This window comes from Thunnus thynnus, chromosome 1 (assembly GCF_963924715.1).
Source record: "Thunnus thynnus chromosome 1, fThuThy2.1, whole genome shotgun sequence".
Lineage (NCBI taxonomy): Eukaryota > Metazoa > Chordata > Actinopteri > Scombriformes > Scombridae > Thunnus > Thunnus thynnus.
The window spans coordinates 31010294-31022137 of NC_089517.1; positions in this window are offsets into that span (position 1 = coordinate 31010294).

Genomic DNA, 11844 nt, shown 5'->3' on the forward strand with positions numbered 1-11844 from the left:
ATCGGCTCATCACCTCTCCCAGTCTGCTCACTTGCTTCTCATCAGTTCATCAGCTTGCAGTATATCTACCCCAGGTCTTTACTCACTCTTTGCCAGATTGTTGTTTCAACAATGGTAACTATGATTCAAGGCCAACTTATTTTATACTCCCAGAATAATCTGGTCAACATGGATCCAGTGGACACAGACAATCTCCTTCGTACCCCGGACGATCTCCACCATGCCTGTGCCAGCTAAGGTGTCCTTGTGGGCCAACATGATCAGGTCCTCTGTGAAGTTGTGGAAACCCTCAGGAACCTTTCAGCCAATGTTCAGCGGATTAGAACCCAGATTGACCTCATCTCTACTCAGTCCTCCCCTCCCTCCTGGCCTGCCTGCAGCTCAGCCTAACCTCCAAGCTTCTGCACTCGCTCCAGCTCTGCCTACCCACCAGCCCAGAGAGCCCACATTCCCCCACTGGAGAAGTGCACTGGACATCTAGGTACCTGTAGGGCTTTCCTTATTTAGTGTTCTCTTGTGTTTGAACAGCAGCCCTTACATACAGTACTGATAGACCTAAGATAGCTTATATAATGGCATTACTTAAAGGGAATGCTTTAGACTTGGCATCAGCAGTGAGGGAGAGTCAGCCTAGCCTAATTGTGTCCTTGATACATTTGTTGCTGAAATGAAAAAAGTTTTTGACCACTGTGTTTGGGGGAGGGACGCCGCTTAAAACCTACTTTTGCTCTGACAGTGTTCCTGTAGCTTAGCTGAGCATTCAGTGGAGTTCAGAACTGTAGCTGCAAATTTGGGGTGGAACAATGAGGCGCTATGGGGGATATTTTTAAGTGGGCTTAGTGCGCAAGTTAAGGATGAGGTAGTGGCTAGGGATGACCCTGCTAGTTTTGATGCTTTAATTTCCCTAGCCATTAGACTAGACTAGACTAGACTAGATAAGGCACCTACAGCCACTTCTTGCTCTTCCCCTCCATCTCTCATGAGAACTGGCTCAAACTCTTCCCTAGTTTCCCTTGTCATCCCCAGTTCCAACACTCCCACTTTCCCTAGAGAGGAGCCCATGCAGCTGGGCGAGGCCCACTGAATGTCTCCATAGCATGCAAGCCGGGGAATGTATTTACTGCAGCCAAACAGTCTTTTTCCTCACCTTCTGTCCCCATCGGCTAAGAAAGAAGAGGCTTGCCAGTAGCAGTGGGGGTTCTGGTGAGCCAGACTTCCTCCTCTCTTAAACCCCAACCCAGAATGCAGCAAGAGGCCACGCTGTGCTGGAAGCAATTGTCCCTGCCTCTACTTGTCCTTGTGGACTCTGGAGTGGATGAAAATTTCCTGGAAGCTAATCTTGCTGCTCAAGCAGGCATCACAGTGAACCACTGATGCTCCCCTAAATGCTAATGCTCTCAACGACAAGCTCCTGGCCCATGTTACTCACTGCACCAAACTTGTACATCTCATCCTCTCTGGTAACCATCATGAGTACATTAATTTCCACCTTATTACCTCTCCTAATGTCCCCATAGGCTTAGGTCACTGCTAGTTAAGCAAACGCAATCCCCATGTAGACTGGTTTGCTGGCAACGTGGTTAGCCCTTGTCCCAGTAGAGGCCGCTTGCTCTCTCACTTCATCCTCATCGCCCATGTGACTGCTCCATTGTTCTCCTCCCCGGAGCTCCCTTGCCTTCCACCCATCTGTTTAACCTGTCCCGTCTGGAAAGGGAGGCAACGGAAAAATACATTCATGACTCCCTGGCTGCTGGAATAATCTGGCTGTCTTCTTCTCCGGTCGGAGCAGGCTGCTTCTTCATGTCCAAAAAAGATCTCTCTCTTCACCAACTACATCATCAACTACAGAGGTCTCAACATCATCACTGTCAAGAATAAATATCCTTTACCCCTCTTTAACTCCATCTCCAAACCCATCCATGAAGTCACCATCTTCTCAAAACTGGATCTGAGGAACGCTTACCACCTGGTCAGAATAAGAGAAAGAGACGAGTGGAAAATGGCTTTTAACACCCCCCTTGGCCACTTGAGTACGTTGTTATGCCTTTTGGCCTGACCAACGACCCTGCTGTGTTCCAATTCCTGGTCAGTGACATCCTCTGTGATTTCCTCAACCAGTCTGTTCTTGTCTACCTTGACAACATCCTGATCTTCTCCCGAAACCCCAAAGAACACATCCAACATGTCTGGCAAGTACTCCAGCAGCTCCTGGAAAACAAACTCTTTGTGAAAGCATAAAAATGCAGGTTCCATGTCAGTTCATCTTCCTTCCTGGAATACATCATTGAAAGCAAACAAGTGAGGACAGACCCAGAAAAGATCCAGGTTGTGGCAAATTGGCCCAAACCCACATCAGTTAAGAAGCTCCAGCAGTTCCTTGGCTTTGCCAACTTTTACCGCTGCTTCATCAGCTACTACAGTCAAGTGGCCATGCCCCTAACCCACTACAACCTCCTTCTTTTGGACCCCTGAGGCAGATGCAGCCTTCTCTGAAATGAGAAGATGCTTCACATCCGTGCCTGTGCTCATCCATCCTGACCCCTCACATCAGTTTATTGTGGAGGTTTATGCATCCAACTGTGGAGTAGGGGCGGTTCTCTCCCAGCACTCTGACACTGATCCTTTCTTCTCCCGCCAGTTGTCACTGGCTCGCTGGGAGTTGTTCTTTGGTCGTCTCTCCTTCACACTTATCTGTCGTTCAGGCTCCCGGAACCTCAATACAGATGCTCTCTCCCACCAGTTCACCTCTGAAGGGGTGACTTCCAACCCAGACACTACCTTCCTTGCCTCCTGTCTGGTGGCTGTGATGACACGGGAGACTGAGTCCATAGTCAGGGATTCCCAACAGACTTAGCCAGACCCAGGAAATGGCCCTCCTAACCATCTCTTTGTGTCTGATTCTGTCCATTCCCAGGTCCTCCAGTGGGTGTACACTTCCCAGTTTCCCTGCCACCCTGGGATTAGCTGCACCCTGTCCCTCCTTAAGCAACATTTCTGATGGCCCTCCATGAACACTGACACCCGTGCCTTCATGTCCGCCTGTACCATGTGTGCACACACGAGCCTCCTACGAACCATCTACTGATTTGCTCCACCCCTTGCCGGTCCCTTGTCGCCCGTGGTCTCACATAGCTCTTGATTTCATTATTGGACTTCCACTTTCACAAGGTAACACTACCATGCTCACCACTGTGGACAGATTGTCAAAAGCTGTACACTTTGTGGCTCTACCAAACTCCCCATAGCCTTGGAAACTGCTGATCTTCTGGTGTACCATGTTTTTTGCTTCCATGGAATCCCTACTGACATTGTGTCCGACTGTAGCCCTCAGTATATATGCCAGGTCTGGAAAGCCTTCTGTCAAGCCCTTGGAGTAACTGAGAGTCTGTGTTCTGGTTATCATCCACAGACTAACAGTCAGACAAAGCAAGCCAACCAGGACCTGGGAGCGGCGTTCTGCTGCGTCACCTTTAGGAACCCCTCCTCCTGGAGCACTCACCTGTCATGTATTGAGTATGCACACAACTCCCTGTCAAATGCTGCCACAGGTATGTCACCATTTGAATGTGCCATGGGTTTCCATCTACCTCTGTTTCCAAGACAGTGAAGTCTCAGTCCCCTCAGTCCAAGCCCATCTTTGTTGTTGCTGAAGGAAGGATGGAAGGACATCCATGCCACCTTGCTCCACTCTGCTGACTGCAACTCATGCATTGCTGACCGTCACTGGACACCAGCCCCCTACTACCAACAAGGTCAGAAAGTTTGGCTTTACTCAAGAGATCTCCCCTTGCAAGCTACTTCCAGGAGACTTACAGGGAGTGAGTTTCTTGGAAGTTATGTTGGTCCGTATGAGATTGATTTAATCATTGACTCCACTTTCATCAGGCTCAAGCTTCCTACTCACATGAAGATTCACCCCACGTTTCATATCTCACAGTTGAAACCAGTCTCTATTAGCCCACTGCCTCCCTCAGCTGTGGCCCCTCTACCCCACATTATTGACGATCATCCAGCCTACACCATCTGGTGGTTGCTGGACATACACTGCCGGCACTACCAATACCTGGTGGACTGAGAGGGTTATGGACCTGAGGAGCGCAGTTGGATTCTCCGTTGGAACATCCTGGACGCGTCCCTGGTCCAGGACTTCCACCGCAAGTACCATAATAAATAGTGATATAATAATGATATGTGTGTGATAGTAACAGGTATACAATTAGTATAGTGGTTTGGAAAGAATACTGCAGAAGTGGTGTTGTGATAAACACAAAAATCAACCTCTGCCATTCTGTTCAGCTATCATCTATCTACCAGTACTTTGATTTTTCTCCTGTTAGAGTAGTTATGCTTTAAGCTGCTGGCAAGGGTAGGCTGGGAATTGGATGGCTTTACACCTCTCTGTGTGACCTGCCTTTCTGTGAGATTTCTCAGTATTACATAACACATACTAGTATCTTTTACCTTGAGCCACATGGGAGAAGTTTGTGACGTTGCTCAATTTAAATTTTCCACACTGTGAAGTAATATATTTAGTTAGCATGCAACCAGTTTCGACTCCTTTCTAAATAGTGTGAGATACAGTACAGTGCAACTATGTGTGCTGTCAAAGTCCAAGCAAATTAAATGCAGAGTTAATGGAACTTCTTAACAAATCACCGTCTGCAATTTTCCTCTTCAAGCCTCAGTGCCATTTCAAATGACTTCCTGCATCTCATTTTGTGCAAATTATTTTGCTCTGCACGGAAAGATCTCTGTATGACTCTTCACTGCATCTCTTCCCTTGAACAGCTAAATAAAAAAAGTTCTATCAATTAGAAGTTGGGTGCTTTTCATGTTTTTTGTGATTTGTCAGCTTAGAAAATGCCTGGCCTCAAGAATGTATTTTTTACTAAATGCTATCATTTGAAATCACATTACATACTCTAACAGATTTAACATAGTTACTGAGGAGTGAGTGCAAAGCATGCATTTAGAGTGCAGTTTTAGAGTATCTACAGAGCATTTATTTTATTTAACATTGCAAACAGCAACCTAAGATAGAAAGAGCCACTGCTTCCAGCATAGATACACAGTCTCTTTGTCTGTCTGCCCTGTTCTGCCTCTCCTCTCTGTGTGCTGTCCTGAAGAAATGCTCCAGGGATCACACTCACCTCCTGTTCTTTTGGAGAAAAAGGTATTTTTTTAAAAAAATTACATTTCTAACATGTCTTCACCTTTGGCACCAGTAGGAAATATTGGCTGCAACCTCGCACGATAATTGTGTCTGCAGTCAAAAGCAGGTGGAGGCGGGGGCTTTCTCTGAGCTGTTTTTGGCCTCCCAGACAGAGCTGTAAGCCAGCCCGCTCAGCTGTAATGGTCTTCGTGCTTGCCTGGCTGCCCTTGGCATTAGACACAGACCTTTATTACCCTGCAGGAAGCCGGTTCATTACAGCCGCGCTTCTCTCCTCTGCAAACTTTCTATTTCTTTTCTCCCTTTGCTTATTACCAAAGATTACCAAAGAGAGTTCAAGGGCTGAACCATTTTGATGATGTAACATTTCTCAAATGAGCCGGGACGCCAGTCAGGCACATCTCCCACAGGAGAAAAATATTGACTTATATTTCCAGGGTTGGGTGGCAGCAAATGAATTGAAATTGTTTTTGTTTTTTTTCCTTGTTTTATAAATGAAAATGACTTTAGACACAACGGGTTGTCGCCTTGGATTAATTGGAAGTTCGAAATGAAGTGGAGAAGAGATCAATGACACCAGATGACGTCATCTCTGTAACCATGGGTTACCGCTGCTGTTATTTCTGTGTAACTATTTTTGTAAAAACATTAATAATCTCTGGTGTCTGTTGCTCAGTGAGTCATCGGAGGCAGTGTCACTGTTGAAGAATCACCAAGCAGGGATCATAAGAGAGTGACTAAAGATAGACCGTTAGGAACATCTCGCTAACAAGATAACAACTGATTTCCCTGACATTTTGAGGGAATCAAAGCCACCTGGCAGAGAAAAGTAAGACTGCAGTACAATGCAGAAGAGAAGTTGATAGCACAACACATAGATATATTTAAGTCTTTGCAAAATTATTTTCACTATGAAATCACAATGGTGTGCTGTATGGAGTGACGTTCATATAGATTCATGTCAGCCAAAGACAGCAGGTGCACTTAATTTACAAGAAACAAACAGAAGTTTGTTGTATTTTTAACATGTACAATATGTGCTCTCTTTTCTGCTTGGACTACATGCAGAATTTCTCCATTATCCAATAATATTGCAGGGAAATATGAATAGCTTTGACACTTACTGTATAGCTTTTACTTTGGTTTACATCATGTTGTAATTGGTTTCTTGTAATATTTGATGATGAGAAATAAAGGGTTAATGACAAGGAACTATAAGCACGAGGGAACTGTAAAAAATAAGTTAACTTTAATGTAATCTAACTGAAATTCAGCTGGAGTGTCCCTCAGCTGTATTCATGCATGGTGAAACAGATATTTGATAAGTAGCTGATGTAATGATCAGAGAGAGCGGATCTCACACTTGCTTGTTGCCGTCTGTTCTCACAGCCTCTGATTAAGACAGATAAGAAGCTTGAGGTGCTGCGCTACGCTAACAGGATTTCCAGTCAAGCCCACTAGATTGTAAGACCTTGCGAGGCTGGACAGACATGCCACAGGGGAGAAGAACTCCTTACTCAAACTCATCACATTTTTCAAAACTCATGATCTGAGCATTTTGGAGATAGGTCAGCATCCTCTGCGGCACTGTGTTTAGGCTGTTAGAGACTGGTGCTGCAAATGCAGAAAATAGATTGGAATTCAAGCCTGCAGCCATACAAACAAAGTCGACAACCATTAAATAAATGTCTTATTTGAACTGTGTAGTATGGTTAACTTGTCTGTTTATGTGTATTTATTAACTTCCGCTTATCCAAGTTAGGTAAGCCTACGTGATAAGATAACACTTTGACTTTGTATTCATAGATACAGTCACGACACTGAGGTGCTCCTCTACAACAGCTGAGATTAAGGCTAGCTGTATACTCTAAATGAACTCACATTCAGCATGTTCTTGGTTCCTGTCATATAAGCACTCAAAGTATGAATAGTGTGCATGGTAATGGCATATACCATGGTATATATCACGCTAACTCACAGCGACCGAAAGCTGGTCAAAACAAACAGTAAACACATCCTGAATGCATTTTAAACCTAGTAAATATACAGTCTGAAACCAGTCACATGATATTGTTGACTACTTGCAGGCAAAAAAGTATTGGAGGCAGTGAATGAAGCTGTGTAAATACAATTAAAAATATTAAAAACAGAATTGTAAGGAAACATAAAATTCAACTTGTCATTCATTTCTCCACCCTAGTTTCGTCTTCTAGTCACAAACCTGCTTCTTGAACCAAAAACCTACCATCATGAATACTAACTCATCCAGGTTAGAACACCATTTATTATAATTAGTTTGCTGCCTTGTCATATGATATTATGTTTTATGATATTTCCCCAGGCAACACAAGTGTGACATCAGTAGCCAGATATATCAGCAAAGCATGTTGCAAATGCAACTGAATTTTTTTAGGTACAATTTACACATTTTTCTCATGTGACATACAATAATTACCAGGTAAAGAATTACCATCCTCCTCTCAGCAAACGAGACTCCATTGCAGTTCACAGCACTGTTGTATAAATTATAAATGTGAGGTGAACTTTGAAACCTCTGGCTGCTCTATTAGGTCAGTTTTAAAGTTTCTTGTTGAAAAGTTTCTCCAAGCAACTTCACAACAGCCATGGAGAAGAGGTCAAGTGAAATGTGCATTTAGAAACCAAGCATAGGCTAATTGGACAGTCCAGATTGATGGCATGCACTTTAACCATGAGAAATAATTGCTTGTCGTTTCTAAATTGATTAATGAAAGGCCTCAGAGAAAATATGAATGTTTTTTTTTTCTTTCTCTCTTTATTCATTATAAAGTGAAGGCATTATTTAATTGGGCTGTGGCAAGAGAAGAAAAAGTAAATCTCTGAGCCATTTTACCATCAGATTCTGATTGTTCACAATGTCATTTAATAAAAGAATTATTGAGTTCGACAATTAATCAATTTTAGATGTGATTGTACATAATAAGATCTCCATTCATGAAACATTCTGGTGGAGGTATAAATAATGTTTTTTAAACCTTGAAACACGCAGTGTGTTATAGGCTGATAAAGCTGAATAGGGTGCATGTTCCTTTCATAAATTGTTACTTTTTGAAGCAGAATAAAACATTTCTACTTCCCAACGGTTGCCAAGGTGGCCTTGAAAGACAAGGCTGATTTCTCCTCTTGCCTCCTGGTTAGCCCAGCCTTGAGCAGCCTGAGGCACTGGCTTGTGCTTTCTGCTCGCATTGTCAGCGATAACGCTGGTGATGTATATTAAATGACATAGGTCTTCATAAGTGTCATTGTCTTACTTGTCTGATGAAGACTAATATCTGCACTCCTCTCAGCAGTAGCTTTCCATTTTATCGCTGCAGGGATACTCTTAGAGGTGCAGGTGCTGCTCTGGGGGTAGCAATGGAGTTAAAGCCAATAGATTCAATGTGTGTAAGAAAATATATCTGCTGTCTTTGATAGTGTATGGGGCCAACGCAAGTGCATATGGACAGGCCTGCACATCTTTATCTGAACAGAATATTATCTGTGAGGATGCTCCTCCGATTAATTAAAATAACATGCAGTGGAGGTCTGACTGGACCTAAGTAGCAGAAAGCATACTTCATTAAATGCAGCATGCAACTATTATTAATTCATACAGTCATATGATGTGATTAACATATTACACTATCTGTGTCTTTCCTTCTCACTTACTTAAGTGGATACACATGCTTTCATACATTTCCACATGAACACTTGGATGCCTTAACTGGCTTGTTTGTTAAATTGAATGTGCAGTTTTTTTCTTTTTTCTTTTCTTTTTTGCTGAAAATAAATTCTGCATTCTGTGAATAGCAGAGTTTTAAAAATATGTCTTTACTGTATGAAGATTTTGTAAGTTGAATCCTCGATCTGTGTTATACTGCAGCTAATGAATGCTGAAGTAGTTAGACTGCAGTCATGCTCAGTTAATGTGAAGTTGGGAAATCAAAACAATATTACTTTGAATTGAACTTTGAATATGAATATAACAATATTATATTCAAAGTGCTGAAATATCTCCACTGAGGTGCCATACACATAGGTGTGTGTGTGTAGGGAACCACAACAGTTTGAACACCTGACATGTGTTTCTTTAATTTCACTTATTGGGTTTTCATTTCACGTGTTTTCCTCTGAATATAAAGTATCTCTCCTGTATGTTGAGGAACTCAGCTTATTCTTCTTGATGGCATTAAATCAGGGACCTTGTATGCTCTCCTCATCTTAACAATAAGGATTTGTGGTATTGTGCAGCTTATAAATTAAATAGATGTCAAAGTGCAAACCTCTCTTAAATAGTAATTTCTTGTCCCATTCAGTGATTTCTATATCTCACATATTTATAGGATACAATTGCTTACCATATATTTTTATATTGCTGACACTGATGAGCATTATATTAGAATCAAATACTGTATATTAAAGGCAACACTCCACTGAGAATAGTTTAAATGCTTCTGTGAAACAGAATCAACACATAGCTTATTTCTTTAATTGTTTATGTCTGCCAGACACAGGAATGATGCATGAGATGTCAAAAAGCTTTATATGTTGTTATCTAGTTTACTTTAGCCAGAAAAATGACAAGTGCACATATAAACACATATCCCCTTGAAGGGGAAATTCAAACCCTGCTTATTCTCTCACCTCCTCACACCTGGTTTTAGTATATTACAAAAATTGCCGGGCTCTGACTCCCTATTTTGACGTCAGAAAGGAGTTGGGGGAGGGAGTATTAGATGCTGTTCAACCAATCTCAAAAGCCCTTCAGTTGGCGCATATTCTATTAGATTGTATGTCTTGTTTTTGATAAACAGAATATGCCTGAAAAGATATTAAAACCAACCTTGAACCTTTAACCTTCACCCTTGTGTCAGCTGACATCAATACAGCCAAAGCAGTGATTTTGAATATCAGTAAAAGTGTGAATATAAAAATACTGCATTGCAGATTAATCACAGTTAAAGGTGACTGCAGTGGGATGGGCTGTACATAATTTTAGGTCGACATAATTTTTGCTGAGTTTAATTGACACAGCGAAGCAGGGAGCATCCACAAGGCCAATGGGGATGATGGAGATTGCGTCTCCCGGGAGAGGCCGTACTCTGTCAGGTACTATGTTGAGAAAATGTAAGAATGTGTCTCAAGGCCTCTCATATGTTGTAAATCTGACAAGAGGCGGACTGCACAGCCATTTGACCCTTGGACCTGCTTGATGAGAGGGTGCTGTGCAGGGTTTGGTCTGGGGAATAGAGACACATACTGATAAAGTTGATGTAGTACGTTATAAGATAAGCCCAATGTGAGGTTGTCTCAGCTGCACTCACACTAAGTCAATATAGATGGAGGCAGGGATGTTCTATGACATCTTGGCTGTTGTGTCCTTCACCATTGTTTTCAAGCTGACCGCACCATCTGTCACTGTAGAAAAGGCTTGTACAGCTCAATGACAGAAACACTGTTGCATGTCACCAGCATGTTTGCTTCTGTTTTACTCCATTTCATTTTAGTGGGATGATGTTGGATGAAATCTACTATTTTTGACCCTAAATTTCTGCCACACAGAAACAACCACACACAACCATCGCACTCACCCCTAAACTTTGCTAGTTGCAGTAACACTTTAATGAGACAGATTATTTGGTTTGTTTAAATGTCAAAGCGTGAAGAGCGACAAGCCCATTTACATGTTGTGCGCCCTGGCAAGGTAACTAACCACGGATTTGACTTGACAGGGTCAGCCTGCTTTGGCTTTGTCTTCTCTTGAGACATCATTAAATTTCTGTTTCCAGCACCTCTGCCTCTTTTAGTCATCTGATCACGTCCCTCCCAATCTCCCTGAGCTATAATGTGATGTCCTTTTTCCATGCCCCGGCTCAAATTTTAAGATCTAAACTTTATCCTAAGACCGGTCACTTTTTATTCAGCCATCTATGGAGATCAGGCTGTGTTGGATGGCCAGCTGAGCAGACCTTGTCACATCCTCGCAGTGCTTGGCCTAGATTGTGCCACTAAAAGGACAGCTGCATTAAAAATCCTCATGATGAAGTAGTCTGCTCCACAAAGCCAAAAAAAACTTGCTGTGTTTTGTTGGTCAAGGTCAGGACTAGTGTCTGGAATTCATTTAAATGAGTCACAACTGTTAAATAATATGTACCTAAAACAACACAGTAACTGTGTGTTAAGTAGATGTTCTACTTGCATAGTTTGTTAATTTTTTGGTTAATAAAACAGTGAGGTGTGTTAGATCTCTTCAACTTACATTTTTTTTCTAATCTTCTGCTGAGTGTAACTTCTAAATCAGTACCTTATAAGCTATTAACAATACTTCTCCCTCACAGTCGCCACCAATGTCATGTTGTCAAGTCACACGACACACAAATTCTTCTGACCCTTTGATGTTCTTTGTTCTTGTGCTATATGTGTTAAACAGTGATGGTTTATTGCATTTATGGCACAATTAAAGTAAAGAGTACACCTAACAATCTGATTGAGTAAACTGATCAGATGCAGATGTGATGAATCAGCGCTTCCTGTGTCAATATTACTGGCAGGCATGTTGACATTGTCCAGAGCAGAGGTGGAAGGCAACAAGATGTGTTTTTCATTTTAAACATTTAACCAGTGCTGTTATTGCAAGCAACTTTCTAAAGCACACT